This window comes from Heterocephalus glaber, unplaced genomic scaffold (assembly GCF_053883595.1).
Source record: "Heterocephalus glaber isolate CG9 unplaced genomic scaffold, H.glaber_assembly_v1.0 deba00000331, whole genome shotgun sequence".
NCBI lineage: Eukaryota > Metazoa > Chordata > Mammalia > Rodentia > Bathyergidae > Heterocephalus > Heterocephalus glaber.
This window is the reverse complement of record NW_028258142.1, coordinates 60,102,031-60,126,260: the sequence shown is the minus strand read 5'-3', so window position 1 is coordinate 60,126,260 and position 24,230 is coordinate 60,102,031. Positions and strand designations below refer to the sequence as shown.

General features: G+C 41.0%; 1 long non-coding RNA gene and 1 pseudogene across 4 annotated transcripts in view; one reads left to right on the top strand and one right to left on the bottom strand.

The window, feature by feature from the left end:
• LOC147830163 (uncharacterized) overlaps positions 1 to 24,230 on the top strand; it is a 708,257-nt gene that overhangs the window by 274,773 nt on the left and 409,254 nt on the right. The gene's annotated exons all lie outside the window — the stretch shown is intronic.
• LOC110350812 (protein kinase C iota type pseudogene) lies at positions 16,714 to 21,213 on the bottom strand (annotated as a pseudogene).

Sequence of the window (24,230 nt, the reverse complement as noted above, 5' to 3'; positions counted from 1 at the left end):
ATGGGCATTTGGGCTGTTTCCAAGTTTTAGCTATTACAACCTGCGCTGCTATGAACATGGGTGCACATACATCACTGTGGTATGATTCTTTTAATTCTTTGGGGACGATCCCCAGCAGTGGAATAGCGGGGTCAAATGGGACTTCCAGCCCTAGTTCTTTGAGGTATCTCCATACTGATTTTCACAGTGCTTGCACCAGTCTACACTCCATGGTGGAATATTTCCTTACTCTGAGATTCATGGTGGAATATTCCTTTCTCTGAGATCCATGGTGGAATATTCCCTTACTCTGAGATCCATGGTGGAATATTCCCTTACTCTGAGATCCATGGTGGAATATTTCCTTACTCTGAGATCCATGGTGGAATATTCCTTACTCTGAGATCCCATTTGCCATCATTATTTCAGAAACTTAGGTTCTATCAGATTCCTCTTCAATTTTGTCACTTTATTTTTTAAAATTTAGCAATTATCTCCTTAAAGTATGTCTACACTTTTTGAGTACTGTGAATATTCTTGAAAGACAAGGGAGCATGTTATGCATTATTTTTTTACCACTGGCTTTTGAACATGGAGATTTAAAGTATTTTAATGAATGAATAGGAAGAGGAGGTGACTAAAAGTATTTAGTGAAGAAGTAATGCATGAGATTAGGGATTGTGGGAGTAGTCTGTTATGGCCCTAAATATGACTTTTCTATAACATGTGAAGAAAAAAATTTCTTCAGACCTGTAACTTCAAATCTTATTCATATTTAACCACTTTCCTTCACATTTGGGTTGCTTATATGTCCCTCTGTAGTATAGATTTTTATGACTTCGAGTTTGAAATATTATAAATACTGTGTTTTAATATTCTTGATTCCTTAGCTACAAATGTTTTGAGAGTAATTCTTTTTCATTACGGAACAAGTTTGTTGGCAATCGTCTAGATTTAATCATAGCTCAGGCAACTTAGTTGAGCTTAGAAATAAAGAAATACAGATACATCCAGATTAAGAAGCACAGAGATCAAATTTTTAGGCACCAAAACTTGATAAAAGGAGGCTTTAATCTCAGAGGGCACTGGACAGAATCCAGAATCTCGGCTGTAGTCAGCAACAGCTATGTTAATGCCTGGTGCTGTGAACTGCCACAGTCTGACAACATGGATCTACAATTTCAAGGGTTCTTGTGTTACTGCTTCATTTTGTAAATTAGGAAGCATAAGAATATAGAGTCACAGAACTCAGTGTCAGGGCTCCAGATTCTGAATCTAACACTTCTTTCTTTTGGTATATAAATAGTATTTGTTTCAATAGAAGCAACTCAGTGAGATTCATTTAACCTCAGACATCAACTCATATTCATCACATATTTCTGTGGAGGTTTTGGCAAGTTGCTTTCTCTATGGATGTGTCAATGCCCTTGTCTATAAAATCAATGTAGTATCTGCCTTCTAATCTCCAGACAACATTGTAAAGATTAATGAGATAGTGCTTCCAATATATCGATACAATGAGTTTGGTTGATATTTAACATAATTTCCATCTCTAAAGAGATCTATAAGTACAGTACTATATAAGAGTACTACACCTTTATTTTTCCTTGTGAATTTGAGTTCCTGTCCTCAAACTCAACCCACTGGTGTGGGCTTCTTCTTATTACTTGAAGTTGGGGTGGGCACTGCTGCTCTGAGCTCCTCTAATTGCCCTGGTATGCTGCCTCTGTTTCTCTTACCATGGATGTCTTCTTTCATTCAGATGAGATTTTTGATGTTGGATATTGTGTTTAATTTTTATTTTTAACACAGATGCCTAACATGGCATCTTATTAGAATCAGATCAAAGTAAAGATTTGTTAAATGAAAGAAAAACCAAAGATTCTTTCAGCTTTATAAGGATGCTGGTGATGATGTGTTATCATTTAGACAGAAGTGGTCAGAATGTGTTAAGTTCTTGGTTATCATGATTAACTTTAAGTGTAGGAAAACCTATTTATTCCTTGGATTACTGTGGTTTCACACCCTGGATTCAAATAGTTTGTGTTTAAAATCAGTTATTAGGGGCCAGGAATTTAGCTCAGTGGTTTTGCCGTCTGCTGCACAAGCGCAAGGACCAAGTTCAATCCCTGGTACCAAAAAAAAAAAAAATCAGTTATTATATTGATCAACTGTTTATACCTGGAGGTAAATGGAGAACCATTAAGAGAAGGATGCATGATCTAAGATAACAGAGAGGAAGGAGAGGTTGAGCCCAGGGTCGTGTTGTTTTTAACCAACCAAATCTGTGATCTTTGTTGCCATGAGTGTTATGGCAATTAATCACTATCAAATTACCACTCATATTTTATATGGATATTATTGAAATATTTTATAGGCATAGTGGAAACATGTCTAGTCTTGAAAATATGTTAATTAAAGACTTGAATAGCACATATTTTAATCAGGTTGTTAATAAACAGGAAAATAAAACATGTCTATCGGACTTGATTGGATTTCAAAATAGTCTGTTAAAGACATTTAAAAATATTTATAAGTTAATGCCTAACAGATAAAGGAGTTGAAAGAACTCAAGGTGGAAATTTATGAAGTCTTAAAAATAGTATTCTAGTGTTTAAATAGATACTTAGCCAATGTGTAACTGAGGATTAAATACAGATTGTAGAATTGGATTTTCACTGACTGTAAAAATAATTTATTAGAATATAGACCACATTGTAGCATGCGGAAAGGTAATTTTCAAAGCATCAAGTAGAGCTTGGACAGGGTGACCTTTACTGCCCCTTGCAACCCAAAGATTGTATAAATGGATGAAAACCCAGTAATGAATGTGCTAACGACACACCGCAGTGCCCTCTATTTTAAAAATGCGTACTTTAAATGTCAATATGTTATTTGTTTGCAATTCCTCCAACTTTTAGCTTAAAAAATGTTCACATTGCCATTTCTCATTCAAGCTTCTAATGATAGACTGTGACCTTTTTCTGAGGGAGCAAAGGAGGGAGGCTGAGTCTGTCTGAATTCATGTTAGAAGCAATGCAAATAGAGGTTTCCATTCCCCAGAGGCTGCCAAATGACACCCTCCAAATGTGACCAGCTGGTCTCCAGAGGATAATTATATTGCAGGTGGGAAAAATATCTATGATTTTATTTTTAGTAGACCAGGTTGGAGAAAATAAAATGCAGCTGACCTTTAAGGTTTTAGTTTTATAGGGGAATTATTAATAAAGTCAGTATGACTTTATATTTTCAGCATGTGACAAGAAATTTCAACCACTAACATCCCTGTTTGCTCAGATAGACTCTTCAAGGCAAATATAGACGTGTCATTATGACACTACACAGCTGAAATTGCAATGAAAATTTACAACAATAGACATAGATGTTATGGCCCATTTATGAAGAAGTAGCTTTAAAATTTGTAATTGTGTGTGTGTTGGCAAATAGTATGAGGAAACTGATTAGGAAGTGGAGATCTTTCCAAAGTTGGCAAATGGCTGGCAGAGAGCAGTCTTCATGTGAATGAGTTCTTCCGTCTCTTTTCTTAAGTGATTTTAGTAAATGTGTTAATGTAGTTATGCATACTTTTGTTGATCTTTCAAAGGGTTCAAATGTTCAATGTCTCTACTCGATGTCTTGGCATTTTCTTCTCCTTTTTAGAATGTAGATGGGAAAATATTCAGTTAGGATGCCAGCTTCAGCTCATCCAGTATGAAATCTTTATTACTTTTTTCCTTACGTGTGTGGGAAGATACAGTGTAAATTTGGAAGCAAGTTATTATTTTTACAAAATCCATTAACCTTTTTCTTTATAGGTTGCCTAAGGGACTTGAGGAGGGGAATTTAGAAAACAGGTACTGATGACTTAGGGAAACATCTCATGGATGGCAGCTTACAGAAGATTTTTTAGTGTGGATGATTGCTCTGCAAGCTACAGGTTCCAAACTCAAACATGGGTTTTGGGAAAGGGAACAGTGATTTTGCTTTCTAGAAAAATCTAAAACTATTTAACTATATTTAGTATAGGAAAGATTAAAAAACTAAACATTGTTCATTTTGAGTTCAAGAATAACATTGCATGTGAAATTCCTTTGGGGAACCTAAGTAACTTAGATAATTACTATACAATGTAAAGGTAGTAGGAAAATACCCACTTATTTTTAAAATAATACATAATAGGAATGAGTGAGAACTAAAGTTTAATGTTTATAGTTGGTCCCAACTCCCATCCAACACATTAGTGACCTGAGGATGGCGTCAGGGGGACGGGAAGGCTTTGTGATGGCCACCTGCCTGCCACCCCCCAATTTAATGTCCAAATGCTTCTCATAGGCAAAAATTGAAATTGTTAGAAATATGCTAGAAATGTCAAAAATATACCAAATTATCTGTACAAATTGTGAACCAGAGTCCTAGCTCAAAAAAATTACACATAAAAATTACAAATTTTCCATGTAGTTAATAGAAAGATTCCTCTACCCCACCTGTCTGTACTGTCCCCTTCCCATTCTTTTTTTTTCTCATACCATTTCTGGGTTCTCCTAAGTGTGAACATTCAGACTAAGCTCCTGCTGTTGCTACTTATGCTATTGCTGCTTTAGCTCCTGCAAGGTGCCTTGCACTTCCTGGATGATAAGTATGAATCACTGTCCTCACATGAATTCAAGTTCTTTGACTCTCACAAAAACCCCATGAAGTCAGCAGTTCCATTATCCTTTCATAAACAAGGACTGAAGCTTAAAAGGATGTGAACCAGGCAGTTCACACATACATACTGTATGTATGTGTAAAACTTCTTTATCCATCTGATGGGCATTAGGCCACTTCCAACATTTAGCTGTTATGAATTGTGCCGTATAAACATGGAGATGCATATATCAGTGTGATATGATGTCCTTAACCCTTTTGGGAAGATACTCAGAAGAGATATACCTGGGTTGAATGGAATGTCCATTTTTAGCTCCGAGTCTGGCTGGCATGTAAAAACCCTTTAACAGTTACTTATGCCCTCCTAACTCCCAGGATAACCCTATAGATATGCATATGCTATTAGTAATTATTAATCAAACAACTATGTCTACTGTTGAATGAAAATTTTGGGACACAAAAATTAGCACATTCCTCTGGCATAAAGTGGGATAAGAAGGGACAAGAATACAAGTTAATAACAAAGGCTGTCGTTATTGTCCAATGTCTACTCTTCACAAGTGACTATGTTGTGTGACATCCAGACTCCTGTTGTTTTCAAGTATTCAACTTTAAACTGCTTATGCTTTCTCTGGCTTGACTTTTTTTGTTTTTAAATTTGTTGTGTAGCATTGAATTGATAATCTATTTATTAAATACACAATGACTATATAGGAATTTTAGTAGACTAAAATTAGTAGCATTGTTTAAATGCTCCTTTTGCCCCTACTTCTGTTCAGAACCAATTTATATAGACACAAGGTTCTGATAATGGAGGGGAAAAATACTGTTTTGTAACAACTATGAAGGTATTTGGAGATTGTGACTGATGTCAACCAAATAAGTTTGCTAATACATACTTTTCTTCTCCAGTGCCATTTACAGCACTAGGAAGCTGCAGACCATGGAGCAAGCTCCCTCCTACTGCATAGTGATTATATATACTCTCTATCCCATATGTAAATCTGGAAGAAATTTTGAGGAGTTGAGCATGGTTAGTTTATTCTACTCATGCCAGTCTAGAGGAGTGGCCATGATACAGGAAATAATACCAGAGATGAAATATTAAATATGATATCTCCAAACGTGTTAGCTGTCTGATACTTTGAGCTCATGTTCTCTAAAAGTCAAAGGATAAATTCTAGGAACAATGGAGGTTAAGAGTAGGAAGATATTTATCGATAGGATAGCTCCTGAGAGGCAGGAGGCAACCTCAGTGGGTAGCCCGGGGACCACACTTTATGGACGAGTTTTATAGACAAAACCCATGTAGGTACAAAGTGGGCCACAGCTATGATCAACCAATAAGGTTACAAGTATAGTCACTTAGGTAATTGTGGTCCAGTCAGGAAACAGATCATGTAACAAGCATGGATGGAAAGAACAAAGATTCTCCTAGGAAATGGTGGGTCCAGAGGTCTCTGGTCACCCACTGGGATGGCTGATGTCTGTCTAGACTTCATTAAGCCCAGTGTTTGTCCTTTGAGGAAGTATATAGGTCTGGTCATCTTGTCTTTTATCTTGAGGCCCAGTCTCCAACAGATGTGTCTCCAACTGCAGCTGTGGTGTGTTTCACCTTCGTCGTGACTCTCTCAAGGACCTAGCCCTGTCTGACTGCCTATAATATCCCTACCTAACTCAGCTGTCTATAATATTTAGAGCAGGAGGGAATGTCAGGAGTGTTACTCTAGTGGTGGTCCCCCTGTATGGAAACATAGTGAACATGGAACAAAGGTTCCCTCTAACACATTCAACCTGAATAAAAATGTGGTTAAAAGGTCTTAGTCAAGTGGAAAACCACCTACAATTCTTATAATATAGAGTACTTAGTTTGATAATACTGGCCCAAGTGTTGTAGAGTGTGCCAGAGACAGATTTCCTGAGGAAGTGGCACCAGCAGACTCTTGAAGGAGTAAGAATTTTCCAGGTAGAATGGGGGGAGGAGGGTTGTAAGATGTTCTGGTGGAGAAACAACACTCACACAAGTTCTGTGGTTTGATGTGTCCGGAGAACTACAATGTTTTGATGTTATCAGAGTGTGATGATATACCACAATATAAGGCTGGATGGGTGACGTAGTTGTTTGACTTCTTTTCCCCTACTGATACTGAGGGTTGCTCTATTTGGGGACTTAAAACATACTCCTTGTAAAGAGGAGAGCGGAAGTGCACTGTGGGGATAACTTCTAATGTTCTCAAACCAAGTAGGATAACCATGGTTGACAACAATTAATTGTATAACATCCACATAGCTAGTATGGAGGATTTGAAATGTTTCCAACAGAGAGAAATGATGACTATCCAAGGCGATTGATTTGCCAATTACCTTGATCTGATCATTATTCATTGTACACATGTATTGAAATAACACACTCTACTTATAAACATGTACAATTTTATGTGTCGATTAAAAGTTTTAAAAGACAGTAACAATTTTTTTCTCCCTTGTTTGCTTATTAATCTAACCCCACACTTGCTGCTGGAGAGATTGTAAGGCATATTGGCTTAATATGTAGGGTGAGTTTATTCTTTCTTCATTCATTTCAGTCTCAAGTGTTTGAGACTTCTTGTAATCCCATTCTTGTCTCGTACTTCCAGGAAAATCAGATACAATTCTAGGAAAGGTTGAAAATGGGAAGCAATCAGTAGTTTAGGAAAATCATTAGCTTTTTCTAATTTAGGCTCAATTTTTATATTTATATGGTAGTTGGAAAATTGCCATTGCCTTGACAAGTAGCAGGGACCAGATACCTGGGCCCAGAGAACACAGCTGGCTGCTTATTGCCACTGCCACATTGATAAGTTCACCAGTTAGGTGGATGCTGACGTCACAGGCTTTCAGGCACCAAGGCAAGCTGACCTTAAGGATAGAGTGATAGCTTACTTCATTGCTTGAGAATGTAGATAGAATAACACCCTGCCCTTGGAGGGGTTCATGCATTGCCGAGCATGTCAGATGACTCGGCATGCTTAGCATTTCAAACTCATACAAGCTGAACACATTGAGGACTTGGCGAACACATCCACATTTCTTACTTTTGTTTGGCACATTAAAATTTTCCATGCTGGAGTAGCTGAAAGTTATGTTTTTCATCTTGATTCATTATGTGGGCATTTTTAAAAAATAAAGAATCATTCTTCTTGATAGTCTCTTGGATTTATATAGTGAATAATAATTTATAACATATTGTAATGTCTGCATTACAAAACATGTTGACAAAATTTATAAAATGCTTATGCATTAGGTCATTTATCTTGGGAACAAATCACTAAGATAGGGCAATAGTTATTTTCTCCAGTTTACCAAATTGCAAACTGAGGCTTAGAAAAATTGCATTGTATCTCCTGTGCCACTGCTGTCTGATAGAAATATAATGTGAACTACGTATGTGATTTCAAATTTTCTAGTTGCCATATTGAACAAAGTATAAAGGTGTAATTTATTTTAATGATGTTATTTGACCTAATATATCAAATGTTATAAATTTTTCTTGTAATCAATTTAAAAATTATTGAGACATTTTGTATTATTTTATTTCTAAGACTTCAAAATCTGGCTTTATATCATAAGAATGAAGGTGCACATCCAATAATTTCAGTTTAGTGTGAAGTGCTTCTACAAATGCTTTTGTGTAAGGAAAACATTACAAATTCAATGGAGTCTACATGTAACCCTTCCTAGTATCTTTCTTTGCTTTAGCTATACTGTTTCCAGTCCATGTCTGCCAACATTTCATTCCTATTGATCGTTTAGTGTGGGTGGAATGGGTGAGTAGACATTTTTATTGACTAAATGTAAGATAGGCCTTCATGAGAGTCATCATCTGCTCTCCTGAAATAGAAACCCTACATTTTCCAGGTATCTAGGAGGAAAAAAATCTCTCTTTAGCCAGCTGCTGCAGAATGGTTTTTTCTGCAATGGTTTAAAGGTTTGAAAATCTTTTTTTTTCACAGGAGTGGGAAACACATATAATCCATGCTCAAATCCAGGAGGCTCCACTTTTCCCCAAAACCAAACAACAAAATCCCAAATACTTCTGTAGAAAATAACTTCCAGGGAGAGATTGTTTGGAATTTCCAGATAAAATAAGAGCCTTATTATGTTCTAGTCTTTGCAAACGAGGCTCTGAGCTCTGCTGACTCCGAGGATTTACCCCAGGTGTTCCTCTGCACTGTCCTTTACTGATTGCAGTCACCTGTGGAAACTCATCCATCTTGTGCACGTCTGTGGTCTTTCATGAAACTAATTCCTCTCATTAGAATTAACTTTTCTTTCTCCTGGGCTTCCGTAATGGTTTGTTTGCAATTCTATTATGAAAAATAATTACATTGTCTTCTATGTTACATTAGCTTGAATCAAATGCAATTACTGTGTGTGTGTGTGTGTGTGTGTGTGTGTGTATGTTGCTAGGTGAAAACATTTGCTTTCATATGCTCCAACCTATTCCACTTAATGTGTAGGATTCTGAAGGCACATACACTTATGTACATCTGCAAGGTCAGATCTGGGACTGGTCAATTTGGGATCTCCCACAGTATCCTGGGTATGGTAGCCCTTCAAGAATGGTCTGTTGAGTTGAAATAAAAATGAAACACATATTGAGGAAATAGAATCATATGAGCCAACTCTTTGCACCAAATAAGTCACAAATTGCATGTGCCTTGCAGTTCAGTTGAATAGGAAAAAAGAACTCAGAGCAGCGGGAGGTTCTGAATTTCAGAGAAACCCATAGGCTTCAACCTGGTGCTTTGATATGCTAATTTCAGTTGAAAAATCTCTTGAAGTAATCAGATTTCAGGTTTTCGTTATGCTAATAATAGGCAGGAATGCTACTGTATTGTCTATTACCATGTGTATAATATTTGTTTTACTTTTTAAAAATAAAAACTATTTGAGATGAAATCTTTAATAAATGGAAAGTAACCCAGTGCCGAGACAACAAATCTGGTTGATTTGGTTTGAAGCAACAATGGTCAATATTTCGTTGATTTTATTTGTTTTGTGGGATAAAGGCACAACAGAGAAATGGTGTCATATCTTCACATTATGTTATATTTATACATTGAGAACTAATAAAATCATTTTCAAAAAGCCATGCAGCTTCAATATCAATTAGCTATTCTCTACATGCATTAAATTTGTCCTTGTAGCTGTTCAGCATAAGCAACTGGATTGTGCCAGTGGTGGTTTCTGTCACGTATCTGCCCTGAAAATGATTGCACTAGAGATTCAGATAGAAGGAGTATCTCAGATTTGATGCATCTGACATGAACTTTGGATGTGAAGCTACTACGTCTGAGTGTGACACTTTGCATTTGGAGATCTCTGAACTCTTGGTGTAGGCCTTGGTCTCAAACTGTGGCTACACGGAGTGGGAATCAGATGCTGTCATGCTGACCTTGTCTCCTGTAGCTGTGCATCACCCCTGAGGCCACGGAGAGGATACTGTGTCATAATGAAGACTGAACTTTGGGACTTGTGGCCAGACAGTCTTTCAGGGATGAAGGACTTAGTCCCCAGCTGCTGGCAAAGTGGTGAGAGCAGACACCTTCAGCTCATATCCTCTTTGCCAAGTGCCCTGCCTAAGATCTGACTTGGCCCTTCCTGGGCATCCCACATGCTGCAGATGCCAGTGTTGGGTATAAAGGCCCTCTGCCCTTTGTGGCCCAGCTCTGGACCAGAAGATTCATTCCAGCTAACCCCAGGGGGTGAGCTGCCATCTTTGATGGTTAAATTTCTGCCTGGGCCCAACCCTGCCCTATTCCCTTTCATTTCCTTAAGCAAACGTCAATTCTAAGGGTCTTCCCAATAAATTTCTCACATAATCATTTTTGTCTCAGAGCCTGTTTTGGCAGAGCCTAACTTATGGCAATATCTAACTTAGGAGTGAGCAGAGGTATACTGAGCTCATAGAGACTTGTCCAACCCTGAGGCTGAGGAAAAATGGCAAATTCCTAAGTCCCTCCATGCTATTGCTGAGGAGGCCTAGGTGCTGTCAGTCCATTACCTATAGTTCCCCAGGACCACAGTAGGGACTTGAATTCACAAGGCTTTCTTGTTTGGGCTGCAGAGTGGATTAGAGGTTCTGTTTGTCCTTTGTATTCCTGTTTTATCTGTTCCATTGTGAGGTCACCTGATTATTTGATCTGTAATTGCTCCAGCAAGTCAGTTCAATTGAGTGGTTTCTTAGATCCAGAAAACTTCCATAGATAATATACAAATTTGGGCCTGAGGTGTTCCGAAGATATTCTAAGTTGTGGCAGGAGTAGTTGTAGTTTTATCTGGCCTTTGGAATCTATTGCAGAAGACTTGAAATCCCAGGATCCTTCCAGAGAGTGCATGGGTGAATGTCTTTAATAGGATCCAAATTATTTTGAGGTCATTTCACATAGGCTGAGACTTCCAGGCCGTTCCCTGGAGAGAGTCCAATCTGTGTGCTGAAAAGGCTTCCCTTGAGTTTGTGGTTTGCAAAACTGACCAGACTGCTGAATGGTCTGTGTCCTGTGGATTTGTGTGACCTCCATAGGACAAGAGCAACAGTTCTGGGTTCAGCTTGTTCTTGGTGCTGCCACTCTGCTGATCAGAGCATTGCTTCCATCTCATCCTCCCTCTTCCCTTCTCTCTCTCTCTCCCTCCCTCCCTCTCTCCCTCCCTCCCTCCCTCCCTCCCTCTCTCTCTCCCTCTCTCCCTCCCTCTCTCCCTCCCTCCTTCCCTTCCCCTCCCTCCCTCCCTTCTTCTCTGTGTTTTGAATCTTTTATGATTCTCTTGGAAGGCTGTTATTAGTTGTTTCCTTAAAGTGTAACCCACCTCTCCTGAACGGGCCAGTCTTTCTGTTGGGAGAATATTAAGATAGCCAGCTTTCCCAGCCAGCCAGGAGACGCCCATTGCCATTGCTTGGGTCACCTGATGAGAACGGATTGGAAATGATGAACCCAGAAACCTGGACACTCGTGGAAGAGTATGGAGAAACATAATGCCCCCTTTCTATTGTTTTGGAAGTTAGGAAAAAGACAGGAAATTAATCTTTTTTGGGTTTTAAAAGAACATGAATAGGGTTCATGGAGGAAGTCAGAAGGAGGCAGGGGAACAACTACTGTCTTGAATCTAAGTGGACTATTTTGGTAGTATAATGGGTTCCACTTGATTATGGAGTTCAAAGATAATTGAAGTGTCTACTTACTTGAGTGATTCGGCCTTGGATGGAGGCCTGGGCAGGGTACACTGCTCTGTCGGCGCCCCCCAGGGAGCACACCTCCTGGTGTTTATGCCCAGTGCAGTCCTTTTCTTACTGATGCTGAGCTTACTGTGTGACTTGCTCTGGCCAGTGTACATTGACGAGTGTGATGTGACAGTGGTGGCTTGCTAAGTGCTTGCACATTGAGTGTGTTATCTCGGAACACTCCCTCTAGGTTAGAGGGAAGCTTGGACTACCCTACTCAGTGGTGACAGGCTCCCAGATGAGACTGAGCCACCAGGGGAATGAAGCCACCTGGTGATTTCAGCCATTCCATTTGGAACAGGAAAATGACCCAGTTCATCTCAGAATGTTGAAAATGAAAAATAACTATTGTAAGTCACTGTTAAGAACAGCAGTACATAATGGAAATACTGAATTACATCATCTCTGGAAGTCTCACCAACTCTTCTGCTCTCTAACTACTTGTAAATAGCAGGGGAAAGAATTTGGCTAAATGAAAGGGCATGTGGTTGCAAGCCATCCTCTGAGATGCTACGGTTCATTCTTTCACCTTTAGGAAATGGATATCAACACTGTCTCTGTTTAGTGAGTGTCCAGAGAGATCTATATTTCTCCCACAATGGGCACACCTTGTTACTCAGACTGCTGACTAATCCTGACGTCTGCCCAATAGGGTGGTTATCAAGATGGTATCCTGGTTCCAAGTTGAGAGGAGACTGCAGGACCCAAAGTCTCCCACAAATTTTACGTTTCTGAATGTTCAGTCCACGTTAAACACAATTTCCTCAACACTGATTTGCTACACGGCTTACTTATCTATTACTTATCAGAGGGTAAAAATCAATGTGTTTAAAAAAATAAATTTGATCAGATTTCATGTTTGCAATTTCCTTAGAAATTTTAAGGAATTTTCTGTTTTAGTAAACTGTTGATAATCAGGTTTTTTTGTCCTTTCCACTGAGGCATCAAATCAGTGGTACAAGGTGGAAGCACACATCTTCCTTGATGTGTTTGATTTATTTTTAAAAAATTTTTTATTTTTTTTGTACCAGGGATCGAACTCAGGTCCTTGTGCTTGCAAAGCAGGCAGTGGAACCACTGAGCTAAATCCCTGGCCCTTGATTTATTTTTAATGTTGGCAAATTCATCTATAAAGCAGCAGCTTGATTTCAGGTTGGCTTTTAGGAAAATTTTTGTGATGTTAGTATATAAAACCATAATAAGGATAAAATCAATACCATTTCTCTGTATAATGTATCTTCATTTATTTATTTTGGGCACTGTAGGGAGAAGACATATTTACTTTGGATATCAATTGTTTGCTTAAATTTGGGCAATTGATACTTTCCTATTTTAGGTTCCTTAAAAGTTTTATGTACAAAATGGCTTTAAAAATACTGATGTGAATAGCAGTAATTGTGTTCAGTTAACTACTTGCTGTGTAGAAAAGACATAGAGTTCAGCCCCACCGACAAGCTGGTGCCACTGTATCCTGGCTGTCACTTGGACCCGTGTCCCTTACTGCACATGTGGGGCACCTGTCATCTAACAGGGAACAGAATGAGAGGCCAGGGCTGTCCCAGGGCACGGTCACCACTGCTTCTGGAGAACAGAATGGAGGCCCTGTTTCCAGTTTGAGGGGCACGTCACCAGGCACCTAGGAAAGGCATATTATAACACGTCTGCTGAAGTGTGAGGGAGTATGAGAACAGGGAGCTGGCTCTTTTCTACACGTGCTCGTCAGGGGCAGTGGTCACGCTGTCCCCTGTGGCCAACATTGGCATCGGGAGACTCCAAGGGGCGAACAGCTGCATTTCCCGTTCTTTCATACACCCACCTCCTGCAACCAAAATGAGAACACCATCACCAGTAATGAAGACCACAGTCCTAATTTTCTGTGTCTAACCTTTCCCACTGACAGAGAACTTCAACCTGAGGCTACCCCATTTCCTGGGAAGAGAAGACAAAGGTCTGGAGCTTTGTGAGTCTTTTTAGGGGGTGAGAACTCGATGGGGTAGAAGCCATTGTCCTCATTACAGAAATGGCCAAAATTTGTACACTCTGTTGCAAGACATGAGATGTCAAGTTCTTTGCAGTCACAAATTAAGCAGCAATTGATCTGTGTCTAAGGGATAATGTGCTATTTTAAACGCAGTGTTTGACGAGGGAGCACACTAAAGGAATATTAAAAATGACTTAAAAAGAACAAAATAGTTAATTAGTTCAAGTGCTTACTGTCTTCTTGACACTTTTATTACTTTGTTCTCCTAATAAACCTTTCCAGTAGATCCCGGTCTTATCCATATTAACAACTGAGACAGCGAAGGAGGAAGGAAACCATTGCCAAGGGCATATGGGCAGATCAAAGACGTCCACCGATTTTTGGGTACTCTCCCACTGGAAGGTTTCCATCCCCTTGGGTGTGATAGGATGTTGTCTGTCTGCACTGATGGAATATGGCAGAAGTGTAACTGCTACTTTGGGACCCGGACTTGAAAAGTGTCACAGCTTCAGGGCCGGGGATTTAGCTCAGTGCTTCCACCGCCTGCCTTGCAAGCGCAAGGTCCTGAGTTTGATCCTCAGTACAAAAAAAAAAAAGTTTCACAGCTTCTACCTGCTGTGTGCTGTGTCTTGGGGTGCTTGGCATTGGAGACCAGAACAGAAGGCAGTCAAGGGGTGACTCCCCATGTAGAGATTGATGTGGGCTAGCCTTGTTGCCATAGCAATGGCTCCTGGTTGTTGGAGTCTCTTAACTGAAGCCCAAGCGAGGTGGTGCACAGATGAGCCTTTTTCTGTCCTGCCCTGTCAGAATTCCTGACTCATGATTCATGCATAGAACGAGTGATTATTGTGTTAAACCTCAGAGGGGTGTGTAATTCATTATGCACAATGGATAAGCAGAAGAGCCACACAGCTGTTAATGAACGTGGAGGACTGAGCCTAGGTATTCAGACTGTGGGGTGCTGGTGCCCAACTAGTGCTCTATGGTACATGTGCAGGTTACCCCGAGCGCCCTGCCATCTTAGTGTAGACAGGAACTCACTGCCTCTGCCACACATCACACACACACAGGCCCTTCACCAGCTTGGTCCTCCTGGGAAGCCCCTCTTGCCACCTGCCATGCTGTACCCTGTGTCCTCCCAGCCTTCCACTGGAAGGGCTACTACACAAGAGGAGAAATTTACCTCTGTTGATTACCACCACAACCCCTTGTCTAGAATAGTCCCCAGCACGAAGGAGACATACTAAAGATTTTCAAGTGAGTGAATAGATGGATGGTGGAAATGTTTCACTTTAAGGTGAGTAAAATGGAAAATGCCTTTTTCTTTAGCCACTTGAGACATTCTGTGTAGCTAGGCTGGTTTACTTTCAGGAAGAAGAAAGATCAGAAAGAAAGTGTACTGGGAATAGAAGAGATGATTTATTAAAGTCATAAGACAATTCCCCAAGTTTAACCTAGGCAAGGAGAAGTCAGAATGGCAAATGATTAAAAAAAACCCAATTGTGGTACTCTGCATGTTATTGAAGGCAATATTTTTTCCGGCTGCAAATCTGATAGTGAAATCAGTAGTGAGGATGTACTGGGGAACATGATATCTCACAGAAGAGAGCTGCTCTCCAGGGAAGGCAACTCAAATGTGGCCCAATATAGCTTGGAAGAGTTTGAGTAATGACCGGATGGCCTCCAAGAGTTACAGCGGCTAAAATAATTAAATAGGCCAAAATAAGTCAAGCAAGAAAAATTGTTTTGTTGAATAGAAGAAAAATAAGATCACTAGACCTTTCCAGGAACCCTGGAGCAAAGCTTTCTAGATTCTGGTGAGGTATTAAGGAAATAAATCTACACAATAGTTAGGTACAATATATAGTTAGCTGACTGAGTGTCGCATGAAATGAGGTTATATCTCACCTCCCAAAGAGATTTTAAGGGTGACTTAAGGAAATGAACTATTTAACACAGAGATGGGGAGAAATTGGGAAATTCCTCCAAATATAGCCTTTGTTAGTCATGTGTTTCCTGTATGCTTGTGGTCTTTCTGGAAGAAAGAGTTAAGTCTAGATGATGTAATGGATTTAAATCCTTTTATGAATGAGGTAAAGAATGAAGGTGATGTCACCAAGAACGTGTCAGCTTCTAAAGCAACTGACGAGGCTGAAGTTAGACCAAGACTAAATCAGGGCCGGTAGGTGTGCTACAGCAAGTACGGGGAATCTGTTCTCCATATGGCGTAGGTGAACGTGACTCTCCCTCAGGAAATTCAAACAATTCTCTGAGGGTACAAAACTTGGGTTGTGTAATGTGAATTTTAGGATTGTTTCCAAAAGTAGGCACATAAAACCAAAACTGTAGCTTTAGTCTAAAATAAAGAATCATTTTCTCTAAACAAAAATAGCTAGTACAAGTATTTCTGAGCTAAGAGAAGTTGAGCAGTGTTCGCCTAGCAAGTGCAAAGGTTGTCGTTATTTTAACTTACTGAATTTCGTTTTTTTCCAATTACCTAAGTTGTGTCAGATATCATGATGTCATTCATAGAGTACAGCTTGTACAAAAAACTATATGTTTCATTCATTTTGTGGTCTGGGTAAGTTTTGGTGTTGTTCAGTTGGGCAGAGAATTGAGAACTGATTTCCCGGAAGGCCACTTTAGCCACATGTATTTACTGCCATCAGAATAGCCTAACAACCCTGATAACAATCTCCTTCATTTATTTCATTTGTTTTGTTTAACCCACAACAGACAAAGGTCAGTATAAATCTTTTTTAAAAAATTTATATTACATGTTTTATTTAAAGGCTGTAGACATGAAAAAAGAAGAACACAACACAGATTACATTATGATGACCAAGGCAGTGTTCTACATGACAAAAATCAAAACAAAAATATTTACTCAGTAAATATACCAGTGCTGAGCACAGTACTTGAAATTTAATCCAAGCTACATATGCATAAAATGATCTGACCACAGAGTTACACAAAATAAATTTTTTTAGAACACCAGAATGCCAACCATTCTGACTCTAAACTGACTTATTCCCCTAAAGAGTATTTTGAGACAATTTCTATATGACATGAAAAGAACTGACATAACACTTAAATACTACAAAAATAGTTGAAAACATATTTGTAGTGTAATTCTGTATAAAATATACAGTTAATCTTATTACTTAAAAAATTTAAAAACAAAAGACCACCCTGAATAATGGTTAAAACCTCATCAAAGAAAAATGCTCATCATTTGGATATCATTGGCAGAAAACTGGTAAGATTTTGTTGAGGGGAACAAGGAAGATATCCAATGGAGTCATTCATTTAAAATTTGTCCAGAAATGTTCATAAAGTTGTAAATTTCTGCTTGTACCATCTTTGCACACTTTCTACTATTTAACTGGAGGACAAAAGAATATCTTGAAGAAAGTGTTTCTCAAAATGAGGTTCAAAAGCCCCAAAGAATTCTAATATGGGCTCAGTAATAAACATGTTAAACACACACTCTGGGTGATTGTTCTACACTCTGAAATGCGCTATGGCAAAGAGCAACACTCAAAAGCAAGATCATAAACACACCCATGACATGCCAGAACTCTCCACAAGTTCATGCTGTGAACACTGCTCTTTGTTTCAAAACAAGTTCCAGGCACCAAGAGAAACACACATGCCCGGAAACGAACATGTGAAAGTTCACAAACACCCTCCTCCGATGCTCTCACTAGTTTCAAACTAAATTATATGAAGAAAAGACAACACATGACTACAAGCCTTGGAAAAGCAACATTTCTCATGAAATGGGACATCCAAAAAAGACCAAAAGACAATCCATTAAATGTCCACAAATTTTAAATCATTCCAAATCCAAAACTAGATCACCAACCAAAACAAAATTGCCAACCTTCAGTTTTAGTACCACTTTTATGCCAAGAATTTGAAGGGTAACTATCATCATCTAAATGTAAATAAGTTATAATAGTACAATCTTAGTTTAGTTTAACTTTAGTCAAAAATCCAGTTCTAAATCTAGAACGATTCAAAACTCACAAACATCCAATAAACCATCTTTTAATCTTTCTCAGATGTCCCACTTCATGAGAAATATCACCCCTCCAAAGCCTGCAGTCATATACTGTCCCCACTTCACACAATCCAGCCAAAACCAATGAAAACATCAAAGGAAAATGTCTACAGACATTCACACATTCACTTCCGAGGCACGCATGCCCCTCCCAATGCCTGAAACCTGTTCCAAAACAAAAAGCAGCATTCACAATACAAACCTGTAGAGAATTCCAACACGTCAGAAACATGTCCATGGTCTTGCCTCCAGATGCTGCTCCCCACTGTAGGGCATCTCAGAACACAGAATAATCACCCAAAAATGTACCAATAAAATTAATTTTAAAAAAAGAAAGGGAAAAAATTTTCTAAGCACTAATTTTAATAAAAACCATTGAAGACCTCTACCCCTGAAATAAATGTAGCTATGTATTTCATGTGTTATCATACTAAATAGAAAAAAAAATTAACTAAGGAGATAGAACGATAATATATGTTTTCTGCAAAATCTTAACTAAAAAGATACAAGTATATGTGCTTTTATTCAAAATTGTTATTCTTTGGATTTCCCAGAAGACTACATAAACTGACCCCCAAAAGTACAGGTAATGTGGTTGGAGAGAAACTAGCATAGGTAAGACATTCTACTTAAAAGACAAATTGTTTTCTTGTATCATAAATAAAAACAAAAAATATTAGGCATTATGTCTCACTCAACAAATGGAATGTGTATACAAGTGTGGTTAACAAGCAATTGCCTCATTGTTATTTAAATCAGTTCATAAAAAATCTATGAACAAAAAATTCTATATTCTGTACTATAGACCATAAGAATCAAGTATTACATCTAAATATAACTTCAAAACAGTAAATTAAAATTAGCTTCCAGACAATTCTGAAATGGTTAAATTCTATCCAGGCTGGTAACAAGTTTTTCTAAGCATTAAATGGCAACATAAGCAAAATGCATAGTTGAAAAATGAGGATCAGACCCATTCTTCTTCATACATTGTTAAGACAACTGGTATACTCAAAACCTGCAAATTCATATTCATCAGTCTCCCTCATGGTGTCATTATCATCTGGGGTGAGCTGGACAGGCTCATTAGTAAACTGAGGATCAAAGTTGTCCAAACCAAATCCCTCAGAAATATTTGGTTTGAAGGGAGGCACCAACTGCTTTCGCTCCATCATGTCCCAGTCAACATTTTGAAAGAATGGATGCTCCTGAACATCAGCAAAACCCATTTGAGGATGAGAACCCAATTGTTCCTTTGGGTCCCTGTTCAGAAATCTCTCAATGACACTTGCAGCTTCTTCAGATAGACAACGAGGTATGAAAATGTCTCTTTCCAAAATTACTTGCAAGAGATACTTGATTGAGTTTTCATAAGGATTATCAGAGCTCTCATCAGGATGGAATGGAGACTCTCAGATCATCATCTGATACATCAGTGCTCCAAGATTCCACCAGTCCACACTGAAATTGTAATCTTCTCCTCTTATAATTTCTGGAGCCAGGAAATTAGGAGTGCCCCACAGAAACTGCTGGTCCTATCTCCTGGCTGTAAGCCTTCCTTACACACGCAATAGTCAGTGAGTTTAATGTGCCCTTCTGAGTCTAGTAATACATTTTCCAATTTCAAATTTCTATAAAGTATCCCTCATTGATGAAGATAGTTGACTGCTAAACTGATTTCTCCAGAGTAAAATCGGGCATGTTCTTCAGGAAGCATTCGTGGTTGCTGCATGTGAAACAGTAGATTTCCCCCATTTACATAGTCCAGAACAAGGAACAGTCTGCTTATGATCTGGAAGCAAGAATGGAGCCAGTCCTACAAAAAAAAGGATGAGTAGAGAGGTCTGCTGTAAAACGTGCGTCTCTGTCTGTACCTGATCAGTGTTGACACGCTCTTTTTTCACTGCTTTCATGGCATACATATGATCTGATTTTTTCAGTTGAACTAACAGTACTTTCCCGTAACTTCCTCTGCCAATCACGCGGAGCAAATTAAAGTCCTCAAGACCTAGACCAGATGAAGTTTTGCCACTTTCCCTGTTGTCCCCGGCCTCATTCTCTGTATCAGCTTGTTCTAAAGCCTCATGAGTTGAAAGGTCATGTGGAATCTCTGAGTGTGCAGGGTCTGAAGCCATGGATGATGGATTCACTGGCATCGCGGGCTCTGATGGTAAAGAATGCTGCCCACATTCAATTGTGACAAGTTTATGGCACTTCTTATGAACTGAGAGTTTGCAGTTGGTGCACTTATACACCTGGTGGCCAAGTCTCCCTACGTGGTCTGTGCAGACAGCACAGCGATCTCTCCTGCTGAAGCGTTTGGCCTGAAAATTGTGGCCATTCACACAATACAGCTTTCTCCAGCAGCCTGCAGCTCTGTGGTGGATGGATCTCTCCTCCTGGACAAGGCACTTTGGGATGTTCTGGTATACAAGGTGATGAATGAATTAAGAGCTCAGAATCTTTCTTTAGTTCAGAAAGCCTAGTGGCCTCTTCTAACTACAACTGAGGTGACACAGTATATGGGTCTCTTTCCTCCTCTATCCAGTGTGTGGTGAAAAGATGTTTATTGTCCAAACGCCACACATCTCCATCTTTATCATACAGGCCCTCAAAGTGGATGGAATTCTCAAGCAATCTTGTCATGATGTCTCTTCCCCAAATCAGGGCCGATCAGGTAGAGGTGTGGGTGGTGGAGGTGCCTGGGAAGAAGGGACCATAGACAGGTTGGCTGCCCAGGGAAACAGGCAGGCAGGGCTCAGAGAATGACAGCAGCCTGACTGCCTGCAGGGACCACACTGGCCTGGATTCTGCAAGGCTCTCTGTGAAGTTGTTTCCAATAGTGGCAGCTAGGCCTGGGTGGCTGTACACCAGGCTTCTCAGTGTCTCTCAGGGGCCAGTGGCTGTGTCTTCAGTCTCCCTCCCTGGACTTTGACTCTCTAGGTTTTCTGTGCCTGGCTCTGGGGAGACCTGCCCAGAGCTACTGGCTATTTCTGGTATACTTGCCCCCGCTCTTCCCAGCTTCTGTGCCGTTGGTATTTGGGCTTAGGGAGACTTCACTGGGGAACCTTGATTGTGGTAGGTCACTGGTGCTCACTCCCAGGGAGACCTTCACTGGGGGTGACTGTGGCAGTCCTGCGGCATCTGAATTGAGTCAGCCGTCTTCTTAATCTTTCATAGATACTTTCTCTGGCTGGGGTCCCGAGGCTGTGGCCTCTTGAAGTGGAGAAGCAGCTCAGCATGTTCGCTGTTGACCGTCTCCAGCCAAGTGAGCTTGGGAGATGGCTGTTACTAGATTGTGATGACACCCATTAACAAGGGTTCCAAGTTCTGTTTGGAGATGTTGCCAAGGAAGTGAGCTCATGTCTTGGGGTTCCACCAGATGTCTTCTCAACCCAGTTAGAATGGTTCTTATCAAAAAGACAAAAATTGCAAATGCTAGAAAGATGTGGACAAATGGGCAATCTTTCACAGGGTTAGTAGCAGTGTGAATTAGTGCAGCAGCTACTGCACATAGAACACTATGGAGGTTGCTCAAGAGATTAAAAATAGATCTTGAATGTGACCTAAGGAAACTACCACTGGTGTTTATCCAGTTTGCCATTTTTCCGTTGCTTTCACAAAACTCTTGAGAAAAACAACTGAAGAGGAGGAAGCCCTTATTGTGGCTCATGGACTCAGAGGCTTCAGCACACAGTCTGCCAGTTCCAATGCTGTGGGACCATGGTGAGGCAGAACATCATGGCCGAGAACATATGGGGCAAGAAAGCTCCTCACCTCATGGTGGACAAGAACCAGCATGAAAGAGAAAAGTGGCCGGGACTCTGTCTGGCTAAGGCTCCAGCTCTGCCCAGAGCACTGTGGCCCTGAGGAGCACTGGGGGCAGTGGGTGGTCCGGGGACTGTGGGCCTTGCAGGAGGTGGCTGGCCATGAGCTCAGAGCTCTGTGCTCCAGGGGACCTGGCCTCCTCACTCCGTGTTCTCCACTGCATCCACAGGGCTCTTCTCTGGCCTCTCTGTGGTGCTGTCCTCTCGGGTCAGGACAGTGTGGGCTGGAAGGGCCAAAGGCGGCTTTTCCACCTCTCGTCCCCACAGGGCTACGAAGGTTTGGGGGTCGGCGGTGGACACTGCATGGTGCGCTCCGGTGGCACAGAGCCGCTGTGCATGGCTGTGCTGCTTGCTCTCTCCTCAGGGCCTCTCTGCCTCCTTAGCTCGGGACCCTCTGGGCAGGGCTCACTTCCTGATAAGCACTAGGCTCACTTTTCAGAACAGAATGATGCTCATGATGCTCAACTGATACGTTTTCCTTTGAGTTTTCTGAGTTTAAAATTTTTTAAATTTCACTGGGTGTGGTGGCACCTGGCTGTAATCCCAGCACTAGGGAGGCTGAGGCAGGGGCTCTCTGTGAGTTCGAGGCCAGCTTGGGCTCTATAGTGAGTTCAAGGCCAGCCGGAATTACATAGGGAGACCTTGTTTCAAAAAAAATTTGTAACTGTTAATTGAAATTGTGCATATTAATAGGGCACCCTGTGACGCTTCCACATGTGTGTAGAATTTGCTGACTTTGATAACTCAGTTCTCCCTGAGTGGAGACATTTTTGTGATACTGGGGCTTGAAGGCAGGGCCTTTGCACTGAGCCACATCTCCAGCCCTTTTAAATTATTTTTATTGGACAGGGTCTTGCTAAATTGTTAAGTTGCCCAGGCTGGCCTCAAACTTGCCGTCTTCCTGCCTCGGCCCCCTGAGTGCTGGATCCAGGCCTGCGGCCCCACACCCAGCTGAGTGAAGACTGGGAAAGATGCTCCTTACCAGGATACCTGGGACCCTGAGCCCTGAGGGTGTGGCCCTGAGCCCCAGCCCTCCCTGGTGCTGCTGAGGAACATGGCCAGCACCCACTGCAGGCTGGCCAGCTACCTGGAGAACCTGGACTGGTCAGACTTTAAGAAGTTAAGATGTACCTGGAGGACTACCCCCCACAGAGCGGCTGCACCCCACTCCCCAGAGGCCAGACAGAGAGCACGGACCAAATTGACCTGGCCACCACCATGATCAACTTCAACAGGGAGGAGCAAGCGTGGGCCATGGCTGTGTTGATCTTTGCAGCCATCAATAGGAGAGACCAGCACGAGAAGTTGAAGTGGGACCAGTGGCAGTGGGGTCAGTGGGCTGGGCAGGCAGGCCGGACATGTCTCCCTAGTGTGTGAGTGGGTAGTGTGGCGGGAAGCAGATCCACAGGAGACACAAGAGTCTCCAGAGTTCTTTGTGTCTTGCAAAATGGAAACCGCTTAGTGGTCCTGCCAGAGCCCCTGTGACCTGGTCTCCCTGGCCAGGAGGCAGAGATCTGGTTTCTGCTCCCCTGTGCTCGCTGCTGCTTGGCTTCCTCTCAGAGGGAACCAAGAGGCTCTGTGTGGCCAGTTTGTTTCAGGCTGCAGCCCCCAGGTTCCTGCAGACACGGGCCCGCACCATGTCAGTATCTCCTCCTGTGTGAATCTGAGTGCCTTTCCTTATGCATGTGCGAATGCCACGTGCAGCTTCTGTGTCTACATGTGGGCAGACACTTGTGTGACCCCCGCCTTTTGCTGCTGTGAATAGTGATGATGTGAGCCTCAGCATGCAAATGTCCCGTGCACACCCTTACTGGGACTCTTTGGACTTTATGCCTGGATATGGAATTAAGGATCATGTTGCAATCCTCAGTTTAAATTTTTTGAGGAACTGCCAGGACCCCATGAGCTGCCTGAGGTAGCACAGCTAAGAGCAGCTGCACAATTTTCTGTTCCCACTCACAGTGTGCAAGAGTTCTGACTTCTTCATGTCCACATGAACACCTGGTATTTTCTGCTTTTTGGAGCAATCATCCTAATAAGTAGGGGGTGGTGGCTCACTAGCTCTGCTTTGCATTTCCCAGATGATCAGGGCAGTGGAAATCATTTTGTGGGCTTTTTGATCATTTGGGCAGCTTCTTCAGAGAAAGATCTACTGAACCTCTTCCACTTCATAATTAGTTTTTGTTGTTGTTGACTTGTAGTGTTCTTCATGCATTTTGGATGTTAATTCCTCATGAGGTGTATGATTTTCTTCCATGCTGTGTGTGTCTCTTCACTGTTGATTGTGTCTTTTCATGCTCGGAAATTAGTATGTTTTATAAATCATTTCTTGTAGCATCTTGGCTTTTTCTTTTCCTTCATCTCAAGGTTGTGCTGCAGTCACTCTTTTCCATGGCTTAGGAGTCGTCCCTGACCTTAGAGTATTATCCAGGCCATGGGTAACACCTGTCTGATGGTCACCACTGTGGGAAT